The sequence below is a fragment of the Lipotes vexillifer genome, unplaced genomic scaffold (assembly GCF_000442215.2).
Source record: "Lipotes vexillifer unplaced genomic scaffold, Lipotes_vexillifer_v1.1 scaffold351, whole genome shotgun sequence".
Classification (NCBI taxonomy): Eukaryota; Metazoa; Chordata; class Mammalia; order Artiodactyla; family Lipotidae; genus Lipotes; species Lipotes vexillifer.
This window is the reverse complement of record NW_006787659.1, coordinates 562908-583777: the sequence shown is the minus strand read 5'-3', so window position 1 is coordinate 583777 and position 20870 is coordinate 562908.

Here is a 20870-nt window from a genome sequence, read left to right as displayed (position 1 = left end):
TGTTTGCTTTTTGCCTTCTCTCAATGGAGGAAAGTTATCCTCTATGCAATTGCAACTCTGAAAGAAAATCACTATTTTTACCTTTTTGTATTTTCCCCAGCATACCTTTTAACTAACTTTATAAGCTTTTTAAATTTTTATTGGAGTATAGTTACTTTACCATGTAGTGTTAGTTTCTACTGTACAGCAAAGTGAATCAGCTATACATATACATACATCTCCTCTTTTTTGGATTTCCTTCCCATTTAGGTCACCGCAGAGCAGTGAGTAGAGTTCCCTGTGCTGTACTTGCAAATACTTGCAAATCTTTTTTTTTTTTTTCAAATCTTTTAAATGAAGGAATGTGGAAGCCTGATGTGTCAGTGGAAACTGGAAAGCACACTGCTCCTTTCATTGTGAAAAGTTAAAATCATAGCTCTTGAAACTTCCCTGGTGGTCCAGTGGCTAAGATTCCACGGTTCCAGTGCAGGGAACCTGGGTTTGATCCCTGGTCAGGGAACTAGATCCCACATGCCACAACTAAAGATCCCACACGGCAATGAAGATCCTGCATGCCGCAACTAAGACCCGGCACAGCTAAGTAAATAAATAAGTAAATAAATAAATATTTTTAAAAAGTCATAGCTCTCAATGAACATTCTTACCTTCATTTCTGCTGAAAATAATACCAAAGCATTGCAGGAGTGTGTATAGGGGGTGGGAGAGGGTGGGGGAGGTTTTGATTCAACTTTTAAACAAGTTTACCAAGATGTGTTTGAAATTTCTTTGTAAAAAATTACACTAAGATTGATGTACCGTAAATATGTTATAATTGAATACAATCAGAATCGCATCACGGAATGAGGACTCACCTTGTATTCTCTAATAAAAAACCAACTCTCCCTTGTTGCAAAGCATGCCCTTTGCCTTAAAATAAAAATGGTTTTAAGTGATTTTCTTTCAGTCGTTTGGGTCGTCATTAATGTGATGGTGAAATTTCATGTTAATTACTGTCAGTTTCCATGGTCAGGGGAATTGCAGGTATCTCTTTCTCTGGGTTACAGAAGGAGACAGTTTGGATAAATTACTTCTGTCTAGACAGACTTCTGACTTTTGCTGTGTTGCTCACTGGGCAAGGAGAGCGGGGAATCGAGGGGAGATGAGGGCTTCTGATGTTGCTGACCTGTGGACTGCAAGCTGATTTAAATAGTATCAGCCTGGTGGCAGCGTGGTGCCCATCCAACTCTAATAATTGTATAGTTCCTTTGCAATTTCAGCAGGTCTTGTTTATCTAGTGACAAAAGGACCATGTAAAATCCAGACATACTTGATCATCGGGAGGACTACAAAACACTAAGTTTTGGTACCTATGCAGTGATTCTGGAGTGAGACTGTGCAGTGTTCCCCAAACTTGGGAAACAAAGCTTCAACTTAAACCTTAGGTGAAGTGCCTTTGGGTCAGCTTATTGGGGCCACACAGAAGCCCACATAGAAATATGTCCAAGAGAATATGTCCTTAGGGGATAGAGGAAAAGACTTCACAGTTGTTGTTATCTGATTGAGTTAGTTGGTCATGCATAGGAGTCACCAGTCTTTGGAGAGTCCACACCACTTTCATGAGAAGCAGAAAGGAAAGTTTCATCTTGCGGAATTTTTCTCTCATTTTTCTTTATATGATTTTTAAAATTTATCTATTTTTATTTATTATTTTTATTTTTGGTTGCATTGGGCCTTTGTTGCTGTGTGCGGGCTTTCTCTAGTTGCGGCGAGCAGGGGCTATTCTTCGTTTTGGTGTGCTGGCTTCTTATTGCGATGGCTTCTCTTGTTGTGGAGCACGGGCTCTAGGTGCGTGGGCTTCAGTAGTTGTGGCACGTAGGCTCAGTAATTGTGGCTCACAGGCTTAGTTGCTCTGCGGCATGTGGGATCTTCCCGGGCCAGGGCTCGAACCCATGTCCCCTGAATTGGCAGGCAGATTCTTAACCACTGAACCACCAGAGAAGCCGTCTCATTTTTTTTCCTTCCTGTTTGACGGCTTGTTCGCAATGTCCTCACTCCAATAATCTGAATTACAGAGATGCTTTCCTGCATATTGTTCATATGCATATCTCAATGCTGGGAATAAAAGCATATAGAAACTCTGATTTTATTGTGTGCATGCTGCATAAAGAGATTTACTTTCCAAAAAACACTAAGTGATTTACGTATCCACAGCATACAAGTTTCTAATGCTGTTTTAGAGTATTCGGAAGGATTTATGGTGTGTATACTACTCACCAACTCAGATGTCCTTCAGGATTTTCTCATCACTTTTGACAAATACTTTGAAATCGAAGGTTGTAGTGCAAAGTGCTCCAGACACCAAATACTGGATAAAATCTGAGGCCGTGCAGAATGCTAATGATAATCCCCATTCAGCTGTGCTTCCAAAATTAAAAACTAAATCTGCAGAGGCTTATGTTCTTTTTACTTTTTGTGTGTGCAAATAAACTAAAATGTTGGACTGTTTTTCATAATATTTAATTTGACCAAATCATTTGTTTTCACCAAACGAAGAATACAGTTTTCATTTACTGTATCATTTCACTTTTCTTTCTTATGACTGTTTTTCCCAAGCAAACAGATTTTGCCATCAGATGCCCACTAGCTGGGTGTTCATGAGCTGTGATGGATTACTTTTAATAGGTGCTGTTTTCCTACTTCATTAACTGCTCTTTAACTGGTGGTGTTCTTTGGGCAAGTTAGGAAAGAAACAATGGTTTAACCATTTACCCAAATACAGGATGACTCTTAAGTGTATTCTTTTTAAGTTGATTATGTACACACAAGGTTGTATTTTGAGAGCATGAGTGTGTGTGAGTGTGTGTGCTTCTTTCAACCTAAAACTCTCTCTCTCTGCGCCTGGCTGACCGCCATCTCCTTGCCAGTCTCCATGGCAACTTTCTTAAGGATAAGGTAACAGAATTGTGAGGGGGTCGCCTGCCCACAAACAAAGCTGCCAGGGTCCTGCCAAAGGCCTGACTAGACAGAATCTTCCGCATCCCTTGAGGGCAATGCGGGTTACTCCAGCTGGTTCCTCCAGTCCTGGGAGGAATGTGCACGAATGTCTTCTGACAGGTCTTCCCATATACTGGAATGAGATGCAGAACACACATCTTGACATTACTTTTTCATTCCCGTCCACTTGAAATAACTGAAGTATTTTATGTCTAACATTTACTCTGAGATGATATTTGGACCTTTGGCTTTACAGAGACCAGTGCCTGATACAGTGTGTTGAAAATGCAATCAGGACACGATTTAAGTCCCTTTAAATCACTTGCATAAAAAGTTGACCAAGTGATGCTTTTAATATTTTCTGTTTTGTTTTGTTTTTTGCGGTATGCGGGCCTCTCACTGTTGTGGCCTCTCCCATTGCGGAGCACAGGCTCCGGACGCGCAGGCTCAGTGGCCATGGCTCACAGGCCCAGCTGCTCCGCGGCATGTGGGATCTTCCCGGACCAGGGCATGAACCCATGTCCCCTGCATCGGCAGGCGGACTCTCAACCACTGCACCACCAGGGAAGCCCCAATGCTTTTAATATTTTGTCCCATACTGCTTTTTTGAAAAGCAATACATTTGTTTGCTTTTTAATGAGTTTTGAAGGATTCATGCGAGTTTTCCCAAGAAATTAAGAAAAATATTTGTTGAAAGATATTGCTATGAACTGAATGTTTGTGCCCAACCCCCATCCCCAATTTGTGTATTCAGATCCTAACCCCCAAAGGTGATGGTGTTAGGAGGTGGTCCTTTGGGAGGTGATTAACTCATGAGGGTGGAGTCCTGAGTGGGATTAGTGCCCTTATAAAGGATGCTGCAGAGCAATTCCCTCTGCCCCGCCCCCACATGAGGACACAGTGAGAAGGTCCTAGCCATGAACCCAGGCCCTCACGGAAAATGTGACCTTGCTGGCACCTTGATCTTGGATTTCTGGCCTCCAGAACTATGACAAATAAATTTCTGTTGTTTATAAGCTATTCCATCTGTGATATTTTGTTATAGCAGCCTGAATGACCTAGGATAGATATATATTGTACACAGTACATATCACTAGTTCTCAACCAGGGACAATTTTCCCCCATGAGGCACTTGGCAATATCTGAAGATATTTTTGATTGTCGTGACTGGGGCCGTGTTACTAGCATCCAGTGGGTAGAGTCCAGGAATGCTTCTAGACATCCTATAGTGCACAGAACAGCTCCCACAACGATTACTGGCCCAAATCATTAGGTAATGAAATACCAAGGTTCAGAAACCATGTTGTATATACAGAGATGTAATATGTGTGTGCTGTGTGTTGTATATGTGTATACATACACACCAATTTTTAACAAAAATCCTAATGCGTAGCATTCTCAGATAGGAATAAACTATGTGAAGGCACCTTTTCATCTAAGTTGGTTTTGCTCCATCTGCTCAGACTGGGAACTAGAATTCTCATAACAGTTGTCAATCTTGGGTCAGATTTATCTATACAAGTTGTTTAAACACTCCTATAAACAACAAACTGCGATTGTTTTTTTTTTAAACTACAAAAGATTACTTGAGAACACCAGACCTACCCTAAGGAGTGGAAACTATGTATAGTTTACTCTGTCTCTAAGAATGATTTCCGTGCGATGAACTATAAATAATATACAAAATGTTTTGATATTAACAATTCTTTTCTGTTAGGAATTGCTAAAATGCTTAGTAAGTATGGCTACAGGAATATTTCTGATCTGCAGAATCCAGATTGCTCATTTCATCAACAGAGTTCCGCTAATGCTCTCCACACTGTCCATCTTGTTTCTATCCAGTACTCTTCAGCCCAGTTTCCTTATGTTGAGTTTTTTAACCAATTATGGAAAATTATGAGTTTCTGATTGTGCAAATGCAAAGCTCACTTTAAAGACAAATCAAGGAAACTTTGTTATGTTAAGCAGTGCTACTCATAGTGTGGTTACCTGAACTGATGAAGGACCACAGACATTTGATTTCTGGTCTGGGGGCTTCCCTGGTGGCACAGTGGTTGAGAGTCTGCCTGCCGATGCAGGGGACACAGGTTTGTGCCCCGGTCCGGGAAGATCCCGCAAAGCGGCTGAGCCTGCGCGTCTGGAGCCTGTGCTCCGCAATGGGAGAGGCCACAACAGTGAGAGGCCCGCGTACAGCAAAAAACAAAAAAAGTCTTCCTTTTGATTACTGGTCTGCAATGACTTAGAGAAATTGAAAGTAAGCTTTTAGAAACGTTTAGAGCAATTTAATAATGCACATCTCAACAAACAATTTGCGAATTCACTTGGCAAGTCAAAGGGGGTTACTAGCTATAAAATAGTTAGTGGATCACATGAACTCACATGGTGAGATCATATGTTGGTCTGTGACAAATTAGAGATTTAAAAAAATAATAACTGAAACTTCACCATTGATAATACAAGAAACAACATCATGTTTACTTTTTTATTATTACCTGGAAATGCCTCCTTATTTCATTCATATGTAGGTCAGTTCTGCTCATATCTGCCATATCTGGTTGAGCCGCCTTGTGTTTTGTTGTGATGTTAAGGTTAGTTGGTTACTCTTCCCAGGTAGATTAGTGTATGGATTTGGTGCAACCCACAAAGCATCTTCTCTTAGGGAGGGAAGAACCTCATATGTATCAGTGAGGATGTGCTAGATTATACTGCTGTAACCAACAAACCCCACATGTCAGAGGCTTAGATCAGCAAAGGCTGACTCCTGGCTCCCAGGGCCTGCCTGTCATGGGCAATGGGGCTCTCTCACTGCTCTTCTGGAGTCACTTGGGACCCCAGGCTGATGGGGCGCCCAGACGTTCTACATTACTGACTGTGGTCAGTAATGGGACAAAGGAAGGGACAAAGGAAGGGACAAAGGAAGTCTTGGTTGCTCTTTGCTTTTAACATCCTAGGTTTACTCTTCAGCCTGTCACTTTCACTTTTACATAGGAAGGCATAGGAGGCAGAAAGGGAAGCAAAGAGATTACTTCCTTTGATTTCAGATAGAATCCCAACCCTATAACTTGGTTGTGGTATAACCGTACATAACCGTACATAAATTCTTCAGTCACTTTGGAATGGGACAATAGTGCCCACCTCATGGGTTTTAATGAAGATTAAATTAGATAACTTCTATGAAAATGCTTTACATATACGTCATGCTTGTCCAATGCAGGCAAATGAAAATGTTTATTATTAGGCTAAAATAGCTTAGATTCAGCTTCCAAAAAAACCTTTTTTTCAACTAGACAATTCTAAAAAATATTGGAATCAATTTAGGTAGAACTCAGTTATCAAACTATGATAGACCTAAGCATCTTTACAATATTGTCTATTTCTGTTGATCTAGCCAACACATCTTGAATTATTCTTTATAAATCATGGTGGGAGTGGGTGGATATAAATTATCAAATTTTTCCTTTGGGTAAAAATATTTCTAGTCTTTCATACATTTCCCTGTTAAGCATTTTGTAGTACCACTTGGGTGTTTATTGTTCTAGGTTACTGGGCAATATTGTTTCTAGGGAATTAAAAGTGTGATGTGGTGGGCCTTATTTAAAATCTGTGTCCAATTTCAGCTGACTTTCAGGCTAATTGCATATTTTTTTCTGTTTAAGAGTTGATTATGTAGGTTATTTTTTTAAAAGAAAGATTCTTTAATAGATTCAAAGTAAACCTAAGAATGATAATCAATATGTTAGAAAGATGTTTTCTGCAAATCTCAGGTCTATTGATGATCACGACAATTCTGTATTTGTGACATCACAGGAAAAGCCATCCCAGCAGTAAACAATGTATAATTGGTTCATTCCCACTGGAGCGGGGATAGCCAAACTTTGTCGTCTCTTTTCTGGCTCTGCTATCAAAGAATATACCATTGAATCAATCTTTGGTTCTTTTCTCTTTCTGCCAACTTCCCTCCCTGTCCAGGCTCTGGACCATGCTGTTAGTTGAATGATTTCAAAAACAGATATTTTGCAGGTACATCTAGGTTCCTAGGCCTAAACTTCCATTTGGAGAGTCATTATCAGTGTTTCTATCATAAACATAGTGGTGCACTGATGCACAAATACTGCCATTTTTTCACCCATCCCTGTAACCTGTGTCAGTGGGGCTTTGCAGCGCCTCCATTGAAGAGGTAGAGTCAGTCTATTTCTGCACCCTTTACTCTGGGCTGGCTGTGAGGCTTGCTTTGGGCAGCAGAAAGTGTTGGTATGTTGGTTCAGAGCCATGGCCTCAAGAGGCCTTGCATGCTTCTGTGTTCTCTTCTGGAGCCCTGCCGCTGCTGTGAGAACAAGCCAGGCCAGCCTGCTGGAGGGGGAGACATGGTGTGGAAATGAGCCACGTCATCCCAGCTGAGGCCATGCGAGACCAGCCAGAGCCCAGCAGACTTCCTAAGCTGACTGCAGACCAGGAGTGAGCCCGCCAGTGATCCTTAGACTCATGACAGATAACACATTGCGGTGTGTAGGTCACCAAGTTTTGGGGTGGTTAGTTGATGCTGCAGTTGTTATGGGCCCCACAGAAGTGAGGGAAATGGGGCAACAGTGAGCGTCAGTGTCAAGGAGAGTCACCAGCTGAGTTCCACATCTCAGAAGCTCTCCCCGCAAATGAACATGTTCTTTATTTACCCAGGGCTTCTCATTTTGGCTACCGTATTAGTTTCTTTTTGCTGATGTAACAAAATGCTGCAGACTTAGTGGCTTAACACAATGTATATTTATTATCTTACAGTTCTAGAGTTGAGAATCTTAAAATCACAGGTTTTAAAAAATCTGGATTGTCTGAGGATTTCTAAAATAATCAGGTGCTGGGTTTTTGTTTTGTTCTGTTGCTTAAGACTTCTTTCCTCAAATTTTCTCTTTCCTATTACATTTTATTACATACAGCAAAAGGAAACCAGGATGTACTTTCAGCACTTTGCTTGGAAATCTCCACAGCTCAGTACCCTAAGTTATGGCCCAGAAGGGCCGCTTTCCACAAATTTGTGGGACACGTGTCAGCCAAGCTTTATGCCATTATATACAAAACAAGAGACCCCTTTCCTCCAGTTTCCACATATTCCTCGTATCCTGAGCCCTTGCTAACAATGCCTTTAAAGTCCACTTTTCCACCAGCAGTCTTCTTAAATAAGGAAATGTAAGTTTTCTCCACTGTGCTCCTCATTTTTATCTAAATCCTCCCTACCAGAGTCATCAATATCCACATTTTTACCTACAGTCTTTTTAAGGCAATGTAAGGCTTTTCCTGTCCTGGTCATCAACAGTTTTCCAGCTTCTGCCCATGCCCAATTCCAAAGCCACTTCCACATTTTTCAGTTGTTTTTAATAGCAGCAGCCAACTTCCGTTGCCCAAGTCTGTGTGTGTTTCCTATTGCCACTGTAACAACTTACTTACCACAAATTTAGGGGTTTAAAACAACAAATTATCTTACATTTCTGGAGGACAGAAAATCAACAATGTTGACAGTATTCCTCCTGGAGCCCCTAGGGGAGAATTCATTCCCTTGCCTTTGCCTAGAGAGGCTATGTACCTTCCCGGACACATGGCCCCTTCCTCTATCTTCAAAGCCAGGAACTCAGCATCACCCAATCTCATCCTCTCTCTCCCTCTTGCCTCTGCTTCTGTCACATCGCCTTCTCTGACTCTGACACTCCTGCCTCCCTCTTATAAGGACTCCTGTGGTTACACAGGCTCACCTAGATCATCTAGGATAATCTTCCCATCTCAATGCCCTTAATCCTATCTGCAAAGTCCCCTTTGCTATTTGAGATAATAATATACTCACAGATTTTGAGAATTAGGACATGGGCACCTTTTGGGGGGATGGGGCATGATTCTACCCACCTTTCTAGACATTTTCTTGTAATATTAAAACCCAAATATGCATCAAATAGTACCCTTTCATGGGTACTAAAAATAGGATGTGTATGTCAAAATTATGTTTCTAAAAGAGGAAAGATAAATTTTATCTGATCATATACAGTGAAAAGTAGATAAATGATAGACAGATAGATAGATAGATAGACAGTGAAAAGCCCCATATATTTCCTTAAAGAAGTTCCTTTGAGTTCTAAGTTACTCCTGAACAATTCATGTTTTAAATGGTGTTAGCTAGTATTAAATTTTTACAAGTAAGAAATACCACTGTTTGTAGAAGTCTGTCAACAATAAGCAAAGAACATCCTTGGATCAGTAGGAAGGTGGGAATGTCCCTGCTCTGTCTTTTCTCAGATGCTGAAGGTGATGCTCTCTGCCTCCAAAGCTGTTCCTAAAGGCAGGGAAAGCAGAGCTTGGCCTCTGATGCCCACAGCCCAGTCGGGTTTTGGGTTCAAGGTTGGTGCAAGGTTAATCCAAACCTTTTAGTACCTTTAAGGTTATTTGTTCATATCTGGGCCTGGGGTTTGATCACACCTCTTTCAGCTACCCCATTGTCATTATTACTGTGGATCTTAAAATTTCCAGCTTCTTTTAACTCCACCCACAGCATTTGACACTCCGAGCTTCAGAGACCTTGAATGCCACAGCTAGTTATGTCCTGTGCAGAAGAAAGATCTCCTTTCATGTATTTTGTTTACTTGCCATCACCTCCCTGTGACCCTAGTTCTTGCTTTGTAAAATTGCATAAGGAAGCAGAAGGCAATCGCACAGAAAACAGACCCTCCTCTCCCCAACTCATCATAGTATTAAAACAGTGCTTCTCAGGGTCTTCCACCAGCAAGTATGAAAATATTAATTATATTTATTACTTCATAAAATCTAAATGTGTGGCTGCATCTCTCATTGCACTGCTTTGAAGTCCCTTGGGTTCTGGTCCAAATATTGCTCTTTATATTTGAATGAGATGATTTCTTTGCTGTCTGGGGCAGTTTTACCTCCGGTTCTAAGGCCCAGGCAGTGTGTCAGGGACTCTCCCTTTAACATTCTGCCAAGCATCGTGTTTGCTTTCTGAAAATTTGTTTTTCACGGTGAGGAACATCATCTAAGTAACTCCAAAATAAGTCCAAACTATCTTCACTGTAGAATCTTTGGTCACTCTAGAGCCCAGCTGTTGACCGATGCAAGTTACAAGGGAAAAGTTATCATCCTGTGATACTCTCATGCATTTACAAGCTATGCTCCTGTGACAGGGAAATCTGTGAGCTGACTTTTTATACTAAGGTTAAAAGAAATCCAGGATGTGGCACTGAAAGTTGATCTGATGCTTTACTGATGTGTATTATTTCTCCCTTTCTGGAGTTAATTTTCACCTGCCATCAATCTGCCTCCTCACCCCAAATATTGGAGTCCACCTGGCATTCCTTTACATCATCTGTGTATGGGTTTCCCCCTCCCATCATACTAAGGCAAGTTAGCATCATGAGAAACCTTCCCAGGTTCTGCCACCTGACTTCAGATTTCGTGATGCCTGCAGAATTCACAAGTCCTGAAACTAGTCACGGTTGCCTCTTTATGCTGAAATTGGTAGTATTATCATTATGTATTGATTTATTTTCTAGCATTTTATTTGCCTACATGTGCCTGTGCGTGTGTAGGTGTGTACTTTAATGCACACTATGGTTGACCTGAAACAGGATATTAATTGCAAACTGGGAAATATTATGGAAGGCAGCATGACTTAGTGGTTAAATGTAGGATTTGGGTGTCATAACACATTCATGTAAATTACGACTTTCCCATTTACTAATTTTGCCTCCTTAGGCAAGTTACTTTTCTCTCCAAGGCCCAATTTCTCCTTCTTTAAAATAGTGATCATGATAGAACCTTTTCCATAGGGTTTTTGAGAGGATTTAATGAGATTCCACAAATAAATTCCTTAGCATAGTGCTTGGCAGGTATTAAATGCTCAGTAGATTTCACCTTTTATTCTTTATTTTGATAAAGATGTTAAGCAAGTGTTCAGGGAAGTTTCACCTTAAATAGAAATGTGGTTATATTGTTTAAAACAGAATTAACACTTACTTGGTATACATTTATTAAACATGTCTGGTACTTTGGATATAAATGAAAGGTCCCTGCCCTTAAGGAACCCAGAATATAGAGAGAAACAGTAACACAAAGGATGATAACACAACTGTGATGGGTATTGTGATAGCGGTATGGCCGAGATGCTATGAGAAAAAAGTGATACCTGTCCTGAGTGATGGGAAGAGGATGGCAAAAGGAAAAGCCTTCCTGGAAGAAGTAAGGTCTAGGCTGAGTCCTGAATGGTGGACAAGTCGAAGTTCACCAAGTGAAAGAACAGTTATTCTAGGCACAGAGGTAAGAAGAAGGATACCATCTTAAAAAAACAAAAATTAAACCACAACGTTAGATTATGACAAAGGAGCTGGACGTAATTTCTGCATGAATTTGTATGAATCAAAATCTGGTTAAAGACATAGATGCTCATTGGGCAGGTCTCAGGCAGCTCTCAGGCAGCTCTATAAAGACCTGCTTAACTTCTGCCCTTGCACAACAGTTCATAAAATGAGAGTGACTACTATTTACTTAATACCTACTCTAGGCCAAATGCTGAAGTTGGTTGCTTTATATCCAATGTCCTCTGAAAGCATATGATATTTTATTAGTTTTAAATCCTATTATAGTGAGCCATGCCACCACTGCAGAAACCATCCTGCAGAAAATGTAAGGAATGACAGAGTTCAAACACCAAATTCCCTTTACTCTGTCCAGGTGATCTTTATTATGAGGATTGGAGTTGTACCTGAAGAATTCCCTCCCTGCTCTTATCAAATAGTTAGTTTTTTGATTTGGTAATAGTCAGTAGTTTTAGGATTCAAAATAAAATTATTACGTGTCTGTGATTTTCCTGAATGTTAATAACCAAATTTGCAACTTGTTAAGAGCTGATGATTTTAAAGTATGGTGTTATCAAGCTACAAAATTTGAAATTTTATGTACCTTCCCCCTCAGCTGTCATTCATTCCCTCCCAGGGAACAGAGTAGGGTTAGGAAACAACATAGGGTTAGGGTTAGTGTAAACAGCTAAACTTCTTTAAGAGTTTCTGGACATGGGTGGCCTCCAGAGGAAGCCATAAAGGGTTGGCGCCCTTCTGCATGGTGGACCCTATGGAGCATTAGAGGAAAGAGACAAGGCAGCTAAGGGGCCCTCTCCTTCCTTTCTGTGGGACACAATCATCCAGATAGTGAAAGGCTGCCACCTTGAAATCGCGCTCTTTAATGAGAGTGTAGGTTCCTTAGGAAATGTAAATAGTCCTGCTAACCATGCCTGACCCCTCGTCAGACTTGCTCCTTTTGGATGTTAAAAGGCCTGTCAGGCTCAGAGATTGTTCCTGTATTCATCATCTGTGGAAAAAGGAAGTGTAGCTTGTTCCCAAGTATTCGCTCTCTAACGTGTACTTGCTTCCCGTGATCACAATGAATTTGCCAGTGCTAAGTACTTGTGCCCTGTCCAAAAGGTTTACTTGTGATGAATTGAGCTAATAAACATGTAACTGAATGATGCAGCTGCAGACTGACTGTCTCAGCAGGATGTACCTGCTTTTCCATATCCCTCTACTTTTTCCCCTTGTGCACTCAACATACCCACAGACCCAACACCTGTCAGTTTGGTAGCTGCTGGTTTGTCTTCTGAGGTCTGTATTGCCATGCCTCTTAAAGCAAAGGACGCTTAGAGAGAGATCTAAAATGAAGAGCAAATATGTAGCTCCCTGCCCCTTCTCAGAGAGGCCATCTGGGAAGTTGATTATAATACCCTTTTTGGCTGAACTTAGATTTGGCCTCAGAGTCCTTGTCAACTCCTCGCTCCAGACAGACTCTAGCAATGGACGAGAGTTGGCAGGCAAGATGAAACCTGTTGGTCTTTTGTGCCACCCACGTATTTTGCATTCTTACAATAGGGGAATCAAGTGAAATTGGGCAAGAAGAAGGCTTACATTCTTCCAAGGTTCTAAGAAGAAAAAAGTCTCTTTTATGTTTGTATGTGTATATATATTTGTTCATGTGTCTATTTATCTATTAATATGCATTTGAGGGAGAGAGAAATATTCGTTGGTTATAGACAGGCAAACAAAAATAACTGGGTATAGAATTTTCATAACCTATAATACATTCAGCGAGTAAATTGTAGGAAATAATGACTGTGGATTATTTTCCCCATTATCCACATTTATCATTTGTAGCTATGAAGTGCTCTTTAAAATGGTCTTTCTTGCAAAGGTAAAGGAACATTTTCTGTCTCCATGAAAAAAATGACCCTGCCAGTACCTGCCCAGGTTTATGGTCAGGAGCTATATAACCTTTTTTTACGGGATTTAAACACAGGGAATGTTTCACAGTGATTTCACTGTCACACGAAACCTAGGCAACATTTTGCTCTTTTCATCACTCTATGAGAAGTTCAAAGATGGATTAAGAGGAAAGTCCTTATATTCCCAGAGTCTGAAACTGCATGGAAGTGGATGGTTCTTCCTCCTTTGCTTTTGTGTTTCCTCCAAAGAGTAGGAGTAGAAAGCTGTCCATCTCTTCAGGTCATTTCAGTTTGCTGAGCATTTACAGAACATATTTCTGCGAAGTCCTAGGTGAACCGAGCATCTTATTTCAGGCACAGCATCTCTGTATTCTTCATTAGGTTCATTTACCAGCTACTCAGTTTTCAAGCAGGAGCATTTAAACTCTCAGTCTGAAGTTTTGAGTTAATTCAACCAAGGTCTATCAGGTAAAATAAAAATACTATTTTCTCTTTCCTCGTTGGACGATCATTTTCTTGCCTTGAGAACAGCCATATTACATTATTTTAATATTTTTCTAAAAAAAAAATTGCAGTAGTTCCAGCCATTTCCACTTTCCCCCTAAAATACTTTGTAAAATGAATTGAGAATGGTGAAATATGTCATCCCTGTGATAGAGATTTTTTGAGACTTTTGCTTTATCTCTTATTGTTCAAACTGTATCATGTTTACAAATAATATTAAACAAAAGATGGTTTTTCCATAATGTTTAGTAAGCAGCTGTCTGAATTTCAATAGCTTTTTGGTATACTATTCTGGAAGAACAGATTGTTTTGAAAAAATAATATTTGCCAATATCTTGTATTGGGAAGTGATTTTTCATCTGGTCCCATTGTCACACCCTATTGATGAAAATTACAGCCATTTTGAAAAACATTTTCTGTTGTTTGGCTTCTTAGATATTTTTGGTTGAGTTTATTATGATTCCATACAAATTCCTACACATCAAAAGTATTAGCTTGGAAGTTTAAGGCTGAGAGGCAACCATTAGTATCTCTTGTCAAATTATGAAAGGACGTTCTTTAGAAAGTCAATCTGAAAGCTGCCACACATTCAAACATGTCCTTTCAGCCAATTTAAATAGTCTCAGAACAAATTTAATGTCCCTCCTTGCCCTACAATGTCTGGAAAGCTGACAGTGACATTGATTTCAGAGAGAAAAAGAAGGAACGAGCATTTGGGAAACCTTTTATTCTTGCTCCTTGGCTACATCAGAGAATTCAGAAGATGCAAAGCTAGTGACTGGGAGGAAGATGAAGTGGATGGAAGACGTGAAACTATAAGAATCTTGCTCTGTCTCTGATTGTGGAAACTTATAGAGCCAATCACAGACCTGCCTCAGGGACTAAAAATTAGCATTTGTGTCAGACAAATACTGGATGATACTTTTTTATATGATGAAAGATTTGCATGTAGTCCTTCCCTGCATGTTCAGTGTTTTAGTCTAACTCTGAGAAGAAACTTAGCAGCAACATACTTTCTCTATGTTCATCTTTACATCTCCATCTCTACTCCTCCCCCCAAATAAAATATTTTGGTTAGCACAGTGCTACTGCAGTGGAAGCAGTAGCACTAACAATATCTGGGCTGCTAGCCCCTCCCCTCAGAGCATATCAGGTGGAATATTTAGGAAAAATAAAGTTTTTATTCTGACTGAAGTCAAGTGGAGTTTTAGTACACTTGGTGGTAACTACCTTTCAGAGCTCGTTTTCATGTTGGAATTATATCCTAATCCTAAAGTTAGTGAATAAGCCAAAAAAAAAAAAAAAAAACGCATATCAACAAATTTACTTTTTGAAAAACCCTCAAATTCCAAGACTTTGCTGTTCTGATTGGCACTTGCACCCTCACATGAGCTGAGCCACCTCCAGACAAGTAGGTATGATCAATTCGTATCACCTAGCCCCAGTCGATCTGCCAGCTGAGGACAGCCACACGAACCAAGGCAAGACCAGCAGAACGACCACCAGCTGAGCCCAGCCCAAACTGCTGGTCCTGCATCAATAGATGGTACCTCTCTGAAACCACTAGTTTGGGGGATGATTTGTTGCACAGAAATAGATTACTGATATAGTGAATTCTCATGGATTTTTAAGAAGCTAACTCCCCCCCTCCCTTCCTTCTTCCTTCCTTCCTTTCTTTTTTTCTTTCCTGTTTTACATCTCATATGACAGTATATTTGGGGGCAGACAGTCAAGGACTGGACTGATGATGTCATCAAGCATATTTGTATCTTTAGCATCTTGGCTTCTTTCCCTGGCAAGAGGGCCTCCCTACCCTCAGGCCTCACATCTGCGCTTAGGGCAGGAAAAAGAGAAAATGGCTTCGCCATTTGCTCCAGTTCTACTCCTTAGGAAAGCAGAACTTCTCCAACATCCCTACCAGACTTCTGTTACAGGAATGGGACATGCGGCTACTGAGAGCTGCCAGGGCAGCTGGGAAGTGAGTACTTGGCTCTTCAGCTCCTTCGGTGGATGCAGAGAAATGGGCTTGGGAATGGCTGCTGTATTAGCTAGCAAACAGTGTCAGATACATTTCCTTTCTCCTCACACTGTTTTAACTTCTCAGTATTACATGAAACCCTAGAAAAGGAACCAGATAAAGCTGGATTCATATCTATTCACCAGTTAGGTAATACTAACCAAGCCTCAGTTTCCTTATCTGTAAAATGTGAAACATTACTTCATACCTCAAAAATGTATTTTGAATATTGAATTATAATATGAATAATTGTGTAGAGAAGTGATATTCTTTATAATGTCTGAGATTTAGGTAAATTTTCTACTTGCCAATATTTTGATACATAAGGAAATATGGCTTTGGATGATCAAACAGGTACAGACTGGCTTTCATTTCATCGTGTCTTTCTAGTCAGAGTCAAAATATCCCTGATAAACAAATTTGACGTTAGATCCTGAACTTATTTTAACTTTCTGTAAAAATAGTTTAGAGATGGAAATAGTGAAAAATGGTTGTTTTACCCCATTTGGTATGTAAATTTAGCAGTCTGACATGCAGCATGAAGAGACAAGAGTTATGGACAATTTGGAATGCTAAATTATGAGGTAAAGTTATGGGACATGATAGAATCAGAAACCCCTCAGATAAGCAGCCATTTCTCCTGACAAACTTTCTTTCAACCCTGCCCAGACGTTGGCGAGTTGATATTACTGGACTTCTTTGACATCAGAGATGACAGGTCATTAGTGTTGACTGAAAAAAATATGCACAATGTGAGAGTTGGGAGTTAAGTTTTATTGGGAGCAAAATGAGGAATATAGGCCGGGAGACAGCATTTCACATAGCTCTCAGAAACTGCTCCAAAGAGGCAGGGGGGAAGGTCAGTATATATGTGATTTTGGTGAAGGGGGAGCACATGCAGTGAAGCACACATTTGTGCACAGGGTTACTGCTAGTCTCATGAAGGTTACTGCTAGTCACAAGGAGCAGTTGTCACCATGAAAGTTTTTAGTGCTTTTCTAAATATGAGGAGATGCAAGAATTGGGCTCATAAAATCTCCTCCTGAAAATATATAACTATCTGAATTCCTGTTCTGCCAGTTTTTTTTCCAGAGCACAGAGTGCCTCATTCCTGATCTCCACACTGAACTCCTTTCAGGGGGTGTTGAAGGTCAGTGGTTGCAGCAGCTTGTGATTTAATTCTTGTAGAGCCAGATGGCAAGTGCCAACCTTCAGATGGCACCAGTGATCCTAGAGGATTCATGAACCAAAGAGCCTCTGTCTTAATTTACAATGACTCAGAATCTTAGGAATCATGATTAAGAAGGGGGAAGGTGTATTATTCAGGCTTTCCTGTGGTAACAAACATAAATCTCAGCAACTTAACATAATGCATGTTTTTTCTTGCTCATACAAATTTCTGTGCAGTTCCATTGATTTCCCCAAGGATGCTCTCTTCCAGTCAGTGACTCAGGGCTCCAGGCAGCTTCTATCTTGTGGCAGAACTATCTGAGCACGTGGCCCTCACGGGCACAGGTAAATAAGTGATCAGAGATGGAGGAGGCACACCAGCTTTAATTGTTTTGGTCTGGAAGGGGCACTTGTTACTTCTTATCTCCATCTATTATTTAAAATTTTCACACAGCCCAACACACCTCCAAGGGGGGCTGGAAAATTTAGAAAAATGTGGATATTTTTTGAGCAGTACATTTTCTTTGCCACAGAGGAAACTGGTTTCTTGGTAACTTTGAGGTTTAAATTAAGGGAGATAATATTTGTAAAATACCTAATAGAATATCTGGCTCCATGAAGGCTGAGACCATATCTATTCTGTTCACTTCTAGATGCCAAACACTGGGCACAGTGTTTGGCAAATAATAGGGACTATGGAATGAATGAATGAACAAATAAACAGACAAGTACTGACTTGCTTTCTTTCAACCATAGTTTATCATCTTTGAGTGTAGATAAGAAAACTTGTCTTCTTAGATTAGTACAATGTCCAGCACATAGTATATACTCAATATATATTTGCTGATGATGAGGTTGATGACAGACAGACAAGGCTCACAGTTCATGATCTAACTATGATGGCACTGAGTGATTTTTCTTTTCCTTTCAACAAGGGTTAACATTTTCAATAGGATGGATTGTATCTCCCTCTGGCAGTACATTTTAGAAGTATAATCTTGAAAAAAAACCTCTGTTCAACTTCAAAATACCAGGACAGATGTTCCTCATGTAATGCATGGAGCTGAAGGCATTTAACGTAACTGTACCGTCCAGAGCACATTGCTTTTCTTTCTTAAACAACATAAATTTGCTGAGCTAGTCCTTCGAGAACTATGATTTGTTGACATGAATTCAACATGATCCCAACCTGCATTGTAAGAATGTTTTGATTCCTTTGCCAACTTTTATTCCTCTGCCAAGTTTTGTGGAACATGCTTTTGGTCTTGGCACTCTCCTGTGTACTAGCTATTCTATTTCTTATCATTTCTAGAGAGAGACATTAATTATTTTCCTCTGCACTTCTGGGAGTCATACACATGATATTATTACTGGACAACATCAGTAGATTGTCTCCCTGAGACATGTTAAGTTGGGGTAGTACCAAGTGCTTCTGCAAGCTGGAGACTGGGTCTAAGTGGACCACTGTCAGCTGGAGTTTTTTAAGTTTGTCATTTCACCCAATAGCAGCAAACAAGTAGAGTGGAGTGCTTATTTGTCCATGAAGACGTAAGAATGTCTTTCCATTTTTATTCACAAGAAGTGCTTTCTTGATGAAAATTCTAGGTGGATGAGAAACTTGAATCTTTCCCCAGAGGGAGAAACAGACTTGAAATACCGAGAAACATGAATTGGAGAACATCTTAGTGTATAAGCATTTGGTACTAATGCTATGATCTGCTATGATGTGCTGTTCATTTGGCAAATGAAGAAATGATGTGGGTTTTATAAACAGAGAACTCTCAATCTGGCCACAAAATTGTGTTATAAAGTTTGAGACTTGTTTGTTGGCTTTTTAAAAAGTGTATTCATTTATTCAGTAGTTATTTATTAGGTCCATACTACATGCCAGGCATTGTTCTAGGGGCTGTGGATACAGCAGTGACCAAAACATTAAAACAAAACAAAATAAAGCAAACAAAAACCATCCGACCCTTGGGGAGAGTTTAGGAAAATTGTCTGAAGTCACACAGCTCTTAAGAAAGAGAATTGGGGCTCAAACTACCAGTCTGACATGTAGCCCATGCTTTTCACTACCAAGCTGTGGTCCTTCCTAGTTTTTTCTTAATTAATAAACCTTACTTTTAGAGCAGTTTTAAGTTTCGGGAAAAATTGAGCAGAAAGTACAGAGAGCTACAATATAATACACAACTGTCCCACACGTTTGTTGATCTTTGATGCAGAAAATAGAAAATGGATCAAATATGAGTATACCTAATGCATGCCCCCTCTTTCTCTGCAGTCATGTTACAATAGCGTTAACTGAAAATTGTCCTAGTCCTAGGTTATTCATTCATTTATCCAACAATTAATTATAGAGCCTCTTTCATGTGTTAGGATGCTCAAATGGCAATGAATAGACAGACATGGTCCCTGCCCTTACAGAGGTTATGGTAGAATGTAAGCCCTGACGCAAATAATATCAAAAATGAGTATAAAATTACAAAAGACAGAGACTTTAAAAGACAATGTAGCATATAGCACATGGAACACTACTCAATAATCTGTAATAACATATATGGGAAAAGAATCTGAAAAAGAATAGATATATATATTGATGCTTGTATAACTGAATCACTTTGCTGTACACCTGAAACTAATACAACATTGTAAAGCAACTATACTCTAATAAAAAATAAATTAAAAAAGACAATGTGGCACACAATTTTAGATTGGGGATTTGTACAAGTCCTATCTGAGATAATAATATTTAAATGGCACCTGAAGGATGAGTAAGAGTTTGCCTTGCAAAGAGAGGAGAGGGTATTTCAGGGAAGGGGATCAACAAAACAAAGTTACTGACAAGGCTAAGAATGTGGATCTTTCTAATACAAAGGAGCTGAATTGGTAATGGAAAGAGAACATGACTGGCCTGAGAGATAGGAGGAAAGCCAGGAGACTTTGTTGTCCTAAAGTCAAAAGAAAGCATGATCACATAAGGTCAAGTAAGTTTAAGATTAAAAAATGTCCACTGATTGGAGGCTGTTGGTGACCTTTCATTTTTTGATATCAGCATTAGCACAAGGGTTGTTTTAAATGTTTTTTTAAAAAAAATTTTCAAGTGCATGTTTTCTTATCAAGAGCAATGTCCTCAGGTTTAGGGTAAAGAAGTGTCTTTGAAGTGGGCTAATTTATGAAGGTGAGAAAGTGGTCAGAGTGCAAAGATAACACTCATGAGCAGCTTGCAAAGAGAGGACAGTAACCAGAGAGGAGATGGCATGGAGGGAACTCTTTTTTTTTTTTTTTTTTTTAAGTTGACACCAATTGGAGCAAGTTAAAATGCTGATTTTAGAGAACTGAGAACGAGAGAGAGAGCACAGAGGGCAAGGGGGCTAAAAATGCAAGTTGGGGGATAACTGAGGCAGCAGGAAGGTAAGACTCTGGGCACCCGTAGAGGGACCGGCTTTTGCTAGTGAGAGCCTCCCTTCCTCCAAGGTTACTGGAGGAAAAAGGGAAAAGTAAAGATTTAACTTAGTTAATAGATTTTATAGCAATATTAATTATATTCTTTAAGAATTATGAAGCAAGAAATTGGTGTGGAGCTGAGAGAGATAGGGTGGGAAGTGGGGAGGAGAAAGTCCAAGTATCTGAAGGTAGTGAGGGTGGTGGACAGAGACCTCATTAGAGAAATACTGTGAAGAATGCCAAGCAGTGCCAAGTGGCTGTTTGAGCAGGTAACCAAGAAATTATAGTGATGTCAGCAAATTTGAATCAGATTTCAGTGGACCTAGACACAAAATGTTAGTAGCCTACATAAAGTTTATCTCTCAGATTACTTGGTATTAAGTCCAGTCTGGTACAGCGGGGCCTGAACCCCTCTGTTTGGTGCTCTGTTTTTCTCCATCTTGTGACTTCCATTTCATGGTCCAAAAGTGTGTTCCATTCCAAGCAGGAAGGGAAAAGGAACAGAAAGAG